General features: G+C 35.1%; 1 long non-coding RNA gene across 1 annotated transcript; it reads right to left on the bottom strand.

The window, feature by feature from the left end:
* Positions 1 to 5,630: 5,630 nt before the first annotated feature.
* Positions 5,631 to 7,482, bottom strand: LOC148917675 (uncharacterized). Its single transcript, XR_016125826.1, has 3 exons — positions 7,224 to 7,482; positions 6,509 to 6,582; positions 5,631 to 5,812 (listed from the first exon to the last, which is right to left on the bottom strand). It is a non-coding gene; the product is annotated as an uncharacterized LOC148917675 (long non-coding RNA).
* Positions 7,483 to 10,544: the final 3,062 nt, after the last annotated feature.

The raw sequence follows: 10,544 nt of genomic DNA, 5'->3' as shown, positions 1-10,544 counted from the left end.
GACATGCAAGTCTTATGCCTTCAGCACCATCATGCCTACGCACATTGTCTTGTGACATGAAAGTCTTATGCCTTCGGCACCCTCGTGCCTACGCATATTGTCTTGCGACATGCAAGTCTTAAGCTTTCAAAGCATCTACGCCCTTCAGTGCCTTGTCTTGTCACATGCCAGTCTTATGCCTTCGGCACCCGCATGCCTACGCACATTGTCTTGAGGCATGCAAGTCTTACGCCTTCGGCACCTACGTGCCCTTCAGTACCTTGTCTTGTGACATACAAGTCTTATGCCTTCGGCACCCTCATGCTTACACACATTGTCTTGCGACATGCAAGTCTTGTTCCCTCCCTCCAATTTCCTTCTTACCAGAGGACTTGGGGGACTGTGGGTAGTGCACTATATGACTTGGAAGATGGACTACGGTGTTGCTCAGCCAGTGCACTTAAAATCACAAATTCCCAAGCAAGAAATACCTTCTTACTCGCGAACTTAGGGAATACTGTTGATGCCGTGACTAACCGAACAACTAGCTAAGCAAGATCAGCCACGTGCCATGCTTTAAGAGGTCATCACTTTAACCGAAGAAGCCTTGCCACAAGTCACAACTAGGGGCAATGTCAAGAGTCCCACACTGGAAGACTGCAAGAGATGGAGACTCCCCTTCACCTAGAAAAGAAGACCACTCTTTACTTAGAAAAGGGTGTTAGCCTTTGGGCCTTGAACTCTCGGGCTTTGTACCTAAGACTCTTTCGCCTTCTTCCCTTTATTTTTGGGTCTAATCCCCTTGTACAATGTAAACAAACAGTATCATAATGAGAACATCCTTCTCTGTGGACATAGCCTATCATTCGAGTGAACCACGTATACCTTGTTTTCTACATGCTTATTTACTTTACCTATGCTGAATGTCACTGGCTGCCGAAGGCAACAACCTGATGAAGGCCTTCACAATCCCCCAATCTGCCCAAGCCTTCACTAGTCATTAACTTGTTGAAGGTCCTCACCTTCCACTTAACCCATTGAATGCATCAACCTGCCGAAGGCAATCACTTGCCTTGCCTCCCGAAGGCACATACACATGCTGAAGATCCACACCTTCACACATCATCAACAACTTCACATCTATCTAAGTTGAACCCCATTTTGAGCGTCTGTTGCATTGAAATGTATTTGGTTTTTTAGGGTTATTAGTGGAGATACAAGTTGTATAATGTCGCCGGTGTATGCTTTTTAATATGAATTAATCCTTTGTTGTTATTGTGCATCCATCTTTGTATTAACCCTTTATGGGTATTTGGTGTTTGTGCCCAATTATTTAATACAATTATTGTTAATTTATTTAATAAAAAAAAAGAAAAAATATATGGTTACCAATAAACACTAAAGACAACAATTATTGGGAAGGAGCAAAAAATTGTTAGCATCATTTTGTAAATGAAGCATTTTTGCTCACCACTATTTTTGTTAGCATAGTTTCAAAAATCGACAACTACTTTGTTTAGGCATATTTTTTGAAATGCCCTTTGTGCTTTGCAATTTGTTTTAGTTTGCCTCTGAACTTTAAAATGACTAGATTATCTAAATGAAATTTTGTTTTGTGAGCCACATTACCCTATCCGTTAATTTGAGCTGAAAAACTGTTTAACATTCCAAATATCAAATTAAATAAAGAATACTGAAATTATTTAAAATTGAAACCCACTCCTCCCTCTCTTCTCTCTGTACTTTTTCTCTCTAACTATCCAGAGGCGACCAACCCCGTCCTCCTCCACCACGCCTCCACCACCCCTGCTGCCACCTCTTCCCTTTTCTGGCATTGAAATTATTGTGTTTCAATCTGTTTCAGATATTTAGAATTGTTAGAAAGGGTGGGAATTGCAGCTTCTTGTGGCTTTAATTTTACGTTTTGCTCGACGAGTTAATCTCTTTCTTTGAAATTTTCAATGTGCAGAGAGAACCTTGAGTGGTGGGCTAAACCAACAGGGTATTGATCACTACAATAGCCTGATTGATGAACTAATCAAGAATGGTAAGAACTAAGAAGCTATACCATTATTGTTATTATTAAATATCAAATCTAGGACTTTATCCATTGTCAATTTGCAAGTTTGATGAAAGAGTATCCATTTACTTGTCATTTCTGTTTTTACAGGAGTGGTGCGAATGTCAAAGGATATTTCCACTAGGCTCTATTTGACGACTTTGAATGTGGGGAAGGCTGTCGGGCTTTACTACGTCGACTACAAAGACAATCTCCATCGAATTCCTGAAGATTCAGCTAGGTGGCTGCCTAAATTCCTAAGGGAAATACGCGGCTTTGCCCCCGGTGCACATGTTTTCTTCACTAATATCCCCTCTTTGAAACCAAATCACAAATGTCCCGTATAAAAACTCCCTAGTGCCAGTGTATTGCCCTTATGTCACTCTTTTTTGTGGTTCTGAGCTCAAAGCTCTCACTCTCAACTACTCACTCACTCACCTCTCCTCTCCTGTTTTCTCTCTCCCTCTCACCCACATCGGCGACGACAATCACCTCCTCAGAACCCACATCGGCGAAGGCAACCTCACTCTCTCTCTTTTGGCCGTTGTTCTCCATCTCCATCTCTCACTCTGTCACCTATTTCAACCACCGTTCTTCTCCTGCGAGTAGACAAATTTCTCAATTTTCTTCAGCATTCCAAATCCATATACCTGGAGATGACGTCCTAGGTACCCAGCTTAGTTTTTCGCCTTTACTTTCATACCCATATGTTATTTGGGTTTTCTTCTGCTTGTTTCAATTTCATACAGTGTTCTAGAAAGTTGCTCAAAATCCAAATTCTTGGTACATCGTTTTATTTATCATGTTTATTTGCTTGTTCTGAATATATGGTTCTATTTGTTTGGTTAGGCTGAGTTGATGAGTGCATGAAAAAAAAGGCCTGCAGGTGTTCGATGAATCACCTTAATGAGTGCACTATGGGTTTCTTTGAGATACAAACCAATTGGGACAATTCTCCTGGTATATACTTAAAGGTGAACTTCTAGGAGGACCCAATGAACCCATCTAAATGGAAGGAAGAACATGTGAGTTATTATAATTTGTTTACGAAGATGTCTTTACAGTGCATTATGGTTTTGTTAGATAACCGTTGACATTAGTTTGATTACCTTTTAACAATGCTTGAGAAATGTCCCTGTTTTTACATGAAGACTTACACAAGTGCCATATTATGTCAGTTTATAGTGAGAGGATAGTTGGTTGTGTCATTTGATATTTGGAATTCTATTATATTTATTTTCTTATTTTTCAAGATTTTTGTGTCATGTCTTGAGTTTCTTTCATTTCTACGTCGCCATTTAACTTGTCTGTGAACAAGTTAATACTACACTATTTTGTGTCATTGTGAAATTGAGAAATAAAGTTCATGTTATTATTTTGCAGGAATTCTAAGGGCTATGATATGGCAAAAAAGTATGTAAGCAAACAAAAGAAACATAGAAAGGGTCTGATGTTCTGCTTCACATGGCCAGATTTTTACTGCTTCCTCTTCCTCATTTACATATCTCTAGCATTATCATCCAAATGTCTCTTGCCATGCCCTGCCCTACCCTGCCCTGTAGTACTAGCTAGCACTGTTGCCTCTATTGTATGTGGTCCCCTGATTTGGTTTCTTTGAGCTATGTGATGCTTTCAGCTCCCTAGATCCAACTCCAATGGCTATTTTTTATTAAGTCATAATTTACTGCCTATAATTAGGACATGCGGTTTGAAATTTTTAATTTGGAACAATTCATGTATGCTGTTAAAACGTAAATGGTACAAAGCCAATGCCGAGAATAGAAAAAAATAAGCAATATGATCATACAGGGGTTAATGTCCATGTAGATGTGTGCTGATCGAGCTTGAGCAGTAAGGCCTTTCATCTTGTGCTTAGTAGGTTTGCTTTTCCTTGTCCATTAGATGTTTTCCAATTATGAGATGATATGATACTCTTCGTCTTGGCATTATTCTCATGGCTGTGAAATTTCAGTTTGCAATGAATGGCTATATCAATCTAAAAGATTATTTTTGTGTAGAAATTGAATGAAAGTAAATTGTACTGCATACCTCTGTGGTGTCTATGTTCTGGAGTTAATGTTGTTGATCAATGATCAGCCTCTTTCATAATTCTTTCATTGATTAATATTGTTGTTCTCTCATTGTTCTGGAGTTAACTTGATTGAGTTGTCATGCACTGCTTGAGATTTTGGATACCATGTGAGTTATAAGTTGCAAATGAAGCACAGACGAAAAAAAAATGAACTCTATTTTTATAAGAAACTTAGTCTGCTTTGAGTTTAAGTTTGTCTTTTCTTGATACGTAAGTAGGAGATTTTAAATTGGGCTTGTTTGTGATTTTGCGCATCTGCATATATAGCAATAAATGAAAGTGATGGTTCCAATAAGCAGATCAAAGATGTACCTCATTAATACCAATTTGACTTTTGTATTACTATGTATATACATATTTATATATGTACATATTGACATTGCTTTATTTTGTTTCCGTTGTAGATGAAGATGATGGATGAATTTGAGAAGGTGAAGGAACAATTGGTAGAGTACGAGATCATGTCACGGCCCATATCCCACAAGCTTGGTCTCTAGTGATTCGAAACCCTAACTCTTAAGTCTTGAGATAATTGACTCTTTTTTTCCATGACAGTTGTACCTAGATTTTTGGCTTCTAGAAGATTGTTGTCATTGAGAACCTTCATCAATTTGGGGTGGGACAACATTCCATTTAGTTGCAGGAAGTGTACTGTAGTTATAAGGAAAAAAAAACATGCAATTGAGGGACTATTTGTGTATAAGACAGACTATGTAATTATCTAGTCCTCATGGAATGAAATTGAGTTCAATTTACCTCAGAAATTTCAGTCTTGAATATGTTGTTTTTATTATATATTTGCAAGTGTATGCAATGGAAAAATACTTTTATTTATATTATACATTGAAAAGAGCACATTATTATGTGTATATATAGCTCATTCTTCTTGCCTTTTATATAGGGATGGCGATGGGTCGAATCGGGGGTGAGCACCCTATCCCCGTGAAGCTATTTTCCCCCATCCCTACCTTCTTACTCGCAATACAGACTTTAAAAAAAAAAGGATATACGAGGGCAATATAGTAGCAATACACAAGCAATAAAGGGCTATACAATGACAATACACAAACTCCATACTCCCCCTATAAATTTATTCCAAAATAGACTTGAAGAAGGAAAAAAAGATATGCGGGGGCAATACAGTAGCAATACACAAGCAATAAAAGGCTATACAATGGCAATACATAAGCAATAAAAGGCTATACAATGGCAATACACAAACTTCATATTCCTCCTATAAATTTATTCTAACAGACTTTAAAAAAAAGGATATACGGGGGCAATACACAAGCAATAAAGAGCTATACATGTGCAATACATATGCAATATATATCTGTCATGGCATTTGCCAGTTAAATCACTGATTTGGTTACATTTGTATTTTTTTCTTCTTTGCAAGGGGAACTATAAAACCATGGAAACTAGAGATTGAAAAATTTCCTTCTAACTTGACTCTCATAAATTGAGGAACTAATTATGTTATCTCATTACATCTTAAGATATACATAAGAAAGTGGCAAAAAAAGAAAAAATTTACATTTGCTGTTGGTCGAGAATTTTAATACATTTTATATCTATCAGTAAAATTCGACAACATCTCCTCTTAGAACCGAATATAAGCTGAAAGTTAACAATTTCCTCCCCAAGAGAACGCTACCACTTGAAACAATACAATCTTCCATCTGTATAAAACAGATCAAAAATGCATATTAGAAGCAAATCATTCAATCACAATGGAAACAAAAACATAACATTCCATCACAACTGAAACCAATTCCAAAATTCATAATAGAAACCAATACCATAACAGATTCAGAAACTAATACCAAAACAAGTTCAGACATATTTACAGGCACTACAAGTATCAGACACATACATTTACATGCAATACAACAAATTGAATGGATAAATGTAAAACTGCAGTATGATATACATTTATTAATAAAAGAAAGAAAAAAAATATTATGATATACATCATTTAAAAGCAAAGCTTGAAGTTTGCTGAGTTATATATATCTCTGAGAAATCTATCTGTGGTTTCTCCAAGTGAAGGATTACCTTCAAGAATCCGACTTTCATATAGATTGTTAGCTTTTCTAAATGACCCAATTCTTCATATAGAAAATTTCACAAGATAATACCATTGCAAAATTAAAGTTTACAATTATGCACACGATTTCGTACTACTCAATTGCAGTATATAAGTTATTATAAACATGGGTGAAGTGAATGTGTGTCTTGGTAGGCGAATAAAAATACAAATAAGGAAATCATCAATACTGCATTTCGCATTGTTCAAACAGTTAAAGAAGCACAGTCTCAGAGAAGAAGAAGAGCAAGACAATGGAACTGGATAAATGCAAGAGCTATCAACAAACCTTCAAGTTTTCCAAGAACTCTTTTCACGGCACCAACACAACCTTGGCATGATACCAACCTTGAGGACTATAGACTACACCAAAAACAGATCCAAGATTGAATTATGAAAAATAGAGAAAACCAAGATCCAACATATGCCAACTTTACAATATCAAACTTATATTAAAATATTGGCATTCTCATAAAACTTACAAACTCCACAGTCACTTTTGGAGATATCCTCCACCTCAAGACATAATCAATTTATATAGTTCATTCAAAAATCACATTCCAAAACAGAACAAACAAATTCAGATCATTGAACCAAATAACTGTGTTTCTTCAATTGTTTTTTTGTCAAAATAAAAACCTAACTCAATAATCTAATTCAGTAAGCAAAAGAAAATCTTCAAAATCATTGTAGATTGGACAAGCTTCAAGCATAATATTCCTTAAGACAAACTGAGAAATATATGTTGCATAATCCCAAAATTTTGGTTCAAAAAGTTCTTGTATAATCTCACTGAAATAACATTCTCTACACAAGCTTAAAATATAGAGAGAGTAAATTTTAAATTAAACCCACAATTATGTTTCAACAAATTTCAGTACAATCTCACCCAAATTTGACTTGGAGGGACTTGAACTCACATCAAGCACCAAAAACCCAAATATATGAAATTGAAACAAGGAGAAGAAAACCCAAATATGTAGGAGAAAAGCCAAGCTAGCTACCTGAGACGCCATCTCTTGGCATGGAGGTTGAGAGAGGCTACAGAGAGTGAGAGATGGAGGTGGAAAGATCGCCATAGCCGATGTGGGTTAGGGTTTCTGAGGAGGTGGCGGTGGTGTCGGCGATGTGGGTGCGAGCGAGAGAGAGAGAAGAGAGGAGAGGAGGGGAGATTCTATGGTGGAGGTGAATATAACTAAGAGGAGATAGAGTTAGGGGAGATTATATGGTGGAGGTGGATTTTGTGAGGTTTGGGAGAAGGAAGAAGAGGAAGAGGAAGAGCAATGACTGAGAAAAAAAAAACTAAATGAAGGATGGGCAATAGGCTGTCAATAGAGAGTTTTTATAAGGGGCATTTGTGATTGGGTTTCAAAATAAGGATATTAGTGAATAAATTAGGTGAGCAAGGGTAAAGCCGCCAATTTCCCAATTCCTAAAAGGTGAGGCCTGATGTACGCAAGCCTAGACATAATAAGGTGTAAGAATATTTTATAAATATTCTGTGTGGCCCACATGAAGTGACCTATGTAGTAAATAAATTATTTAATTGGTTTAATAAATATTATTCAGAATAATTATATTGGTTAAATAAAGAGAAGTAGGTTCCTATTTTATTACCGTAATGAGTGGTAATTGATTATGGGCTTCATTAGGAAACGGGTCCTCTGTCTGCTTATAATAGTGCACATACCCATCTTATGTGTATACTGATGGAAGACACGTATTAGGGTTTCTAAACGTGCAAAAGGCTAGAAAGAGAAATCTATTTCCTCCACACTGACGGCTCGCCTACGGATCGCTCAAAGCAAATATCTTGATATGGTAGAAGACTAATCATTCAAGGTATGTATGTAATTTAAGTCTAATTGAATTTCCGCCTAATATTATTGTGAAAATCATGAAGTTCAAGATTTTAGGTAATGGATTGGATTCTTATGGTTTTACCCAATATTAAGTTTACATGTGGTATTAGAGCATGGTTGAGAACTCTCTTGATTTTCCATTATGATTTATGAGGTTTGGTTTATTGATTTGGTTGAGCCATAAAATTTACGCCTGTTTGTTTGATTTTGGCTATCGTTTATTTGGCGGTGGACATGTACTGTGTTTGATTTTGGCTATTGTTTATTTGGTTTTTATATCAATTAAAACATATATTTGCTCGCATGGGTTCCTACGGTGCACCGGTCTGCGTACGATGTGGGAGAGCACCTTTTACATAAAAGGGAAATATAGCTGCCAGTTTTCCATTCAGTATATGGTATTACATATGAATGACAAAATAATAGCAAATAAGCGTATTGATGGATATGTCATGCATATGTAATTTTGGGAAAGTTGAATTAGCAAATATGTACTGTGTATATATTAGTGGTCGGGATGAATTGGCTATCAAACCAGTACATATAGTATGGAGTACTGTTTCTTTATGCAATACTAGTTTTGGGAAAATTGCATAATATTTACACCAAATTAAGAATTGCAATTATATAAAATGAAATTTGTAATAGAATGATGTATTAAATGTATGACCACTTATGAACTCCTGGAATGATCCTGGTGTAGACATGTACAATGGATTAAAGTTATTTAAAACAAATAAATGTAAGCATATTGTATTTCATTGTCACTGTACATTGTCTTATGAAGCGAGGCAATCTAAAGGTCTATTGCCCACTACTGTGTTAAAAGGTCATATATTTATCGGTTAATCTAATGATTGGTTAACCATTAAAGTGTATTAATTGATCCTATGTAATCTATTAACTATTACAGCTGTTAATTTAATTTGACATTCATATTATGAATAGTTTGTTAGTCACCAAAGTGGCCAAGCTAGAATGTTCCTTGAATATCAAATTAATTAATCTAATGATCGATTAATCATTAAAGTGTATTAGTTAATCTTATGTAATTGATTAACTAATACAGTTGTTAATTTAATTTGACGTTCTTATTATGAATGGTTTGTTAGTCACCAAAGTGGCCAAGCTAGAACGTTCCTTGAATATCAAATTAAATGATAATTAATCAATTACTTGTGATTTAAAGATGCATATAAATGAGGTTGAACCTTATAATGTTTTCAAGGTTCGAACGTCATGAGTATATTGATTTTCATCATTCATAAGATATACAGATCACCCGAAGGTGGATCCACTATTCATATGATTGGTGAAATAAATGAGGTAACTTGTATATGTTTTTATTTAGATTTGTTTTGGATATCCAAAGATATCAAAGCCTTTCTAACTAGGAATATACATTTACCAATAATGTAAAATAAATGCATCATAATTGTTAATTATTGGTACTGTCATAATTTATCCCAAAGGAGAGTTATGATGATACATCTATTGATGTTCAGACCATACAAGTCTTATATATGTTTGTACGTGGTTATTACTCGAAGCATTAGTATTCTGAGCATATTACAAATTATATTGCAATCTCACTTTTAGGTTCGCTTCATTCTCATGTTTGATCTAGTTTAGATTTAATTTCTCATTTTGTTTTGAACAAGTCCAGTATCACCAAAGTGTTCTGGGTCTTGATTAGGCATTTCAAAATGAGAAACTCATTGCTATTATAGTAAGACACTGAGGATTAAAGACTTCCCATAAAGCTTGTAAAAGATCAAACATATTGAGCTTTATGTTTATGCGAATAAATAGACATTGTAATATAAATTAAGGCTATGCTCCATTAATGTGAATAATGCTAAAGAATTCTTGAGAATTGCTAACAAGTCCATTACATGGACAATATTGGCTGACCTTACTATCATGAAATTTGATGGTATGTGAAGCATGAATGAGTGCATTATTCAATGGACTAATTTAGTGGCAAAATGAAGTCCTTTAGATGAAGAAGATGAATCAATTTTACTTATGAAGAAGGTGAAGCATTTACACAATACGATTCGAAAAGAATGTCTTTGGCTTTTATGTGTTTCGAATCAATTTTTAGATGAATTTTCTTATGATGTTTGATGGATTAAATTATGTGCTAAAATTCATGTTTCTAATAGTTCAATGCAAAGTTGCTTTTGGTTTCACTTTTTGGAATTATATATTCAATTTAATGCCCATGATTTAGGTTTATTGAAAGCGTATTATGTTCTTCCTGTTTCAAATCTACTTGGAATTTTGTTTTGGAATTTGGCAATAATGTTCTATCCTTTAAAGTTTGGTGATGACTGTTTCAGTCTCTTAAAGAATGCCTATTTTGTTAATTATGGTATTCTATTAATGATTTACAAAGTTAGAGCATGATGACTTTTTCTTTAAATATTTTTGATACTTCACATGATTAATTTAGAAGTG

Source organism: Prunus mume, linkage group LG4 (assembly GCF_029339155.1).
Source record: "Prunus mume cultivar Tortuosa linkage group LG4, ASM2933915v1, whole genome shotgun sequence".
NCBI classification, from domain to species: Eukaryota; Viridiplantae; Streptophyta; class Magnoliopsida; order Rosales; family Rosaceae; genus Prunus; species Prunus mume.
The sequence above is the reverse complement of the archived record's forward strand: the minus strand, read 5'-3'. Positions and strand labels throughout refer to the sequence as shown.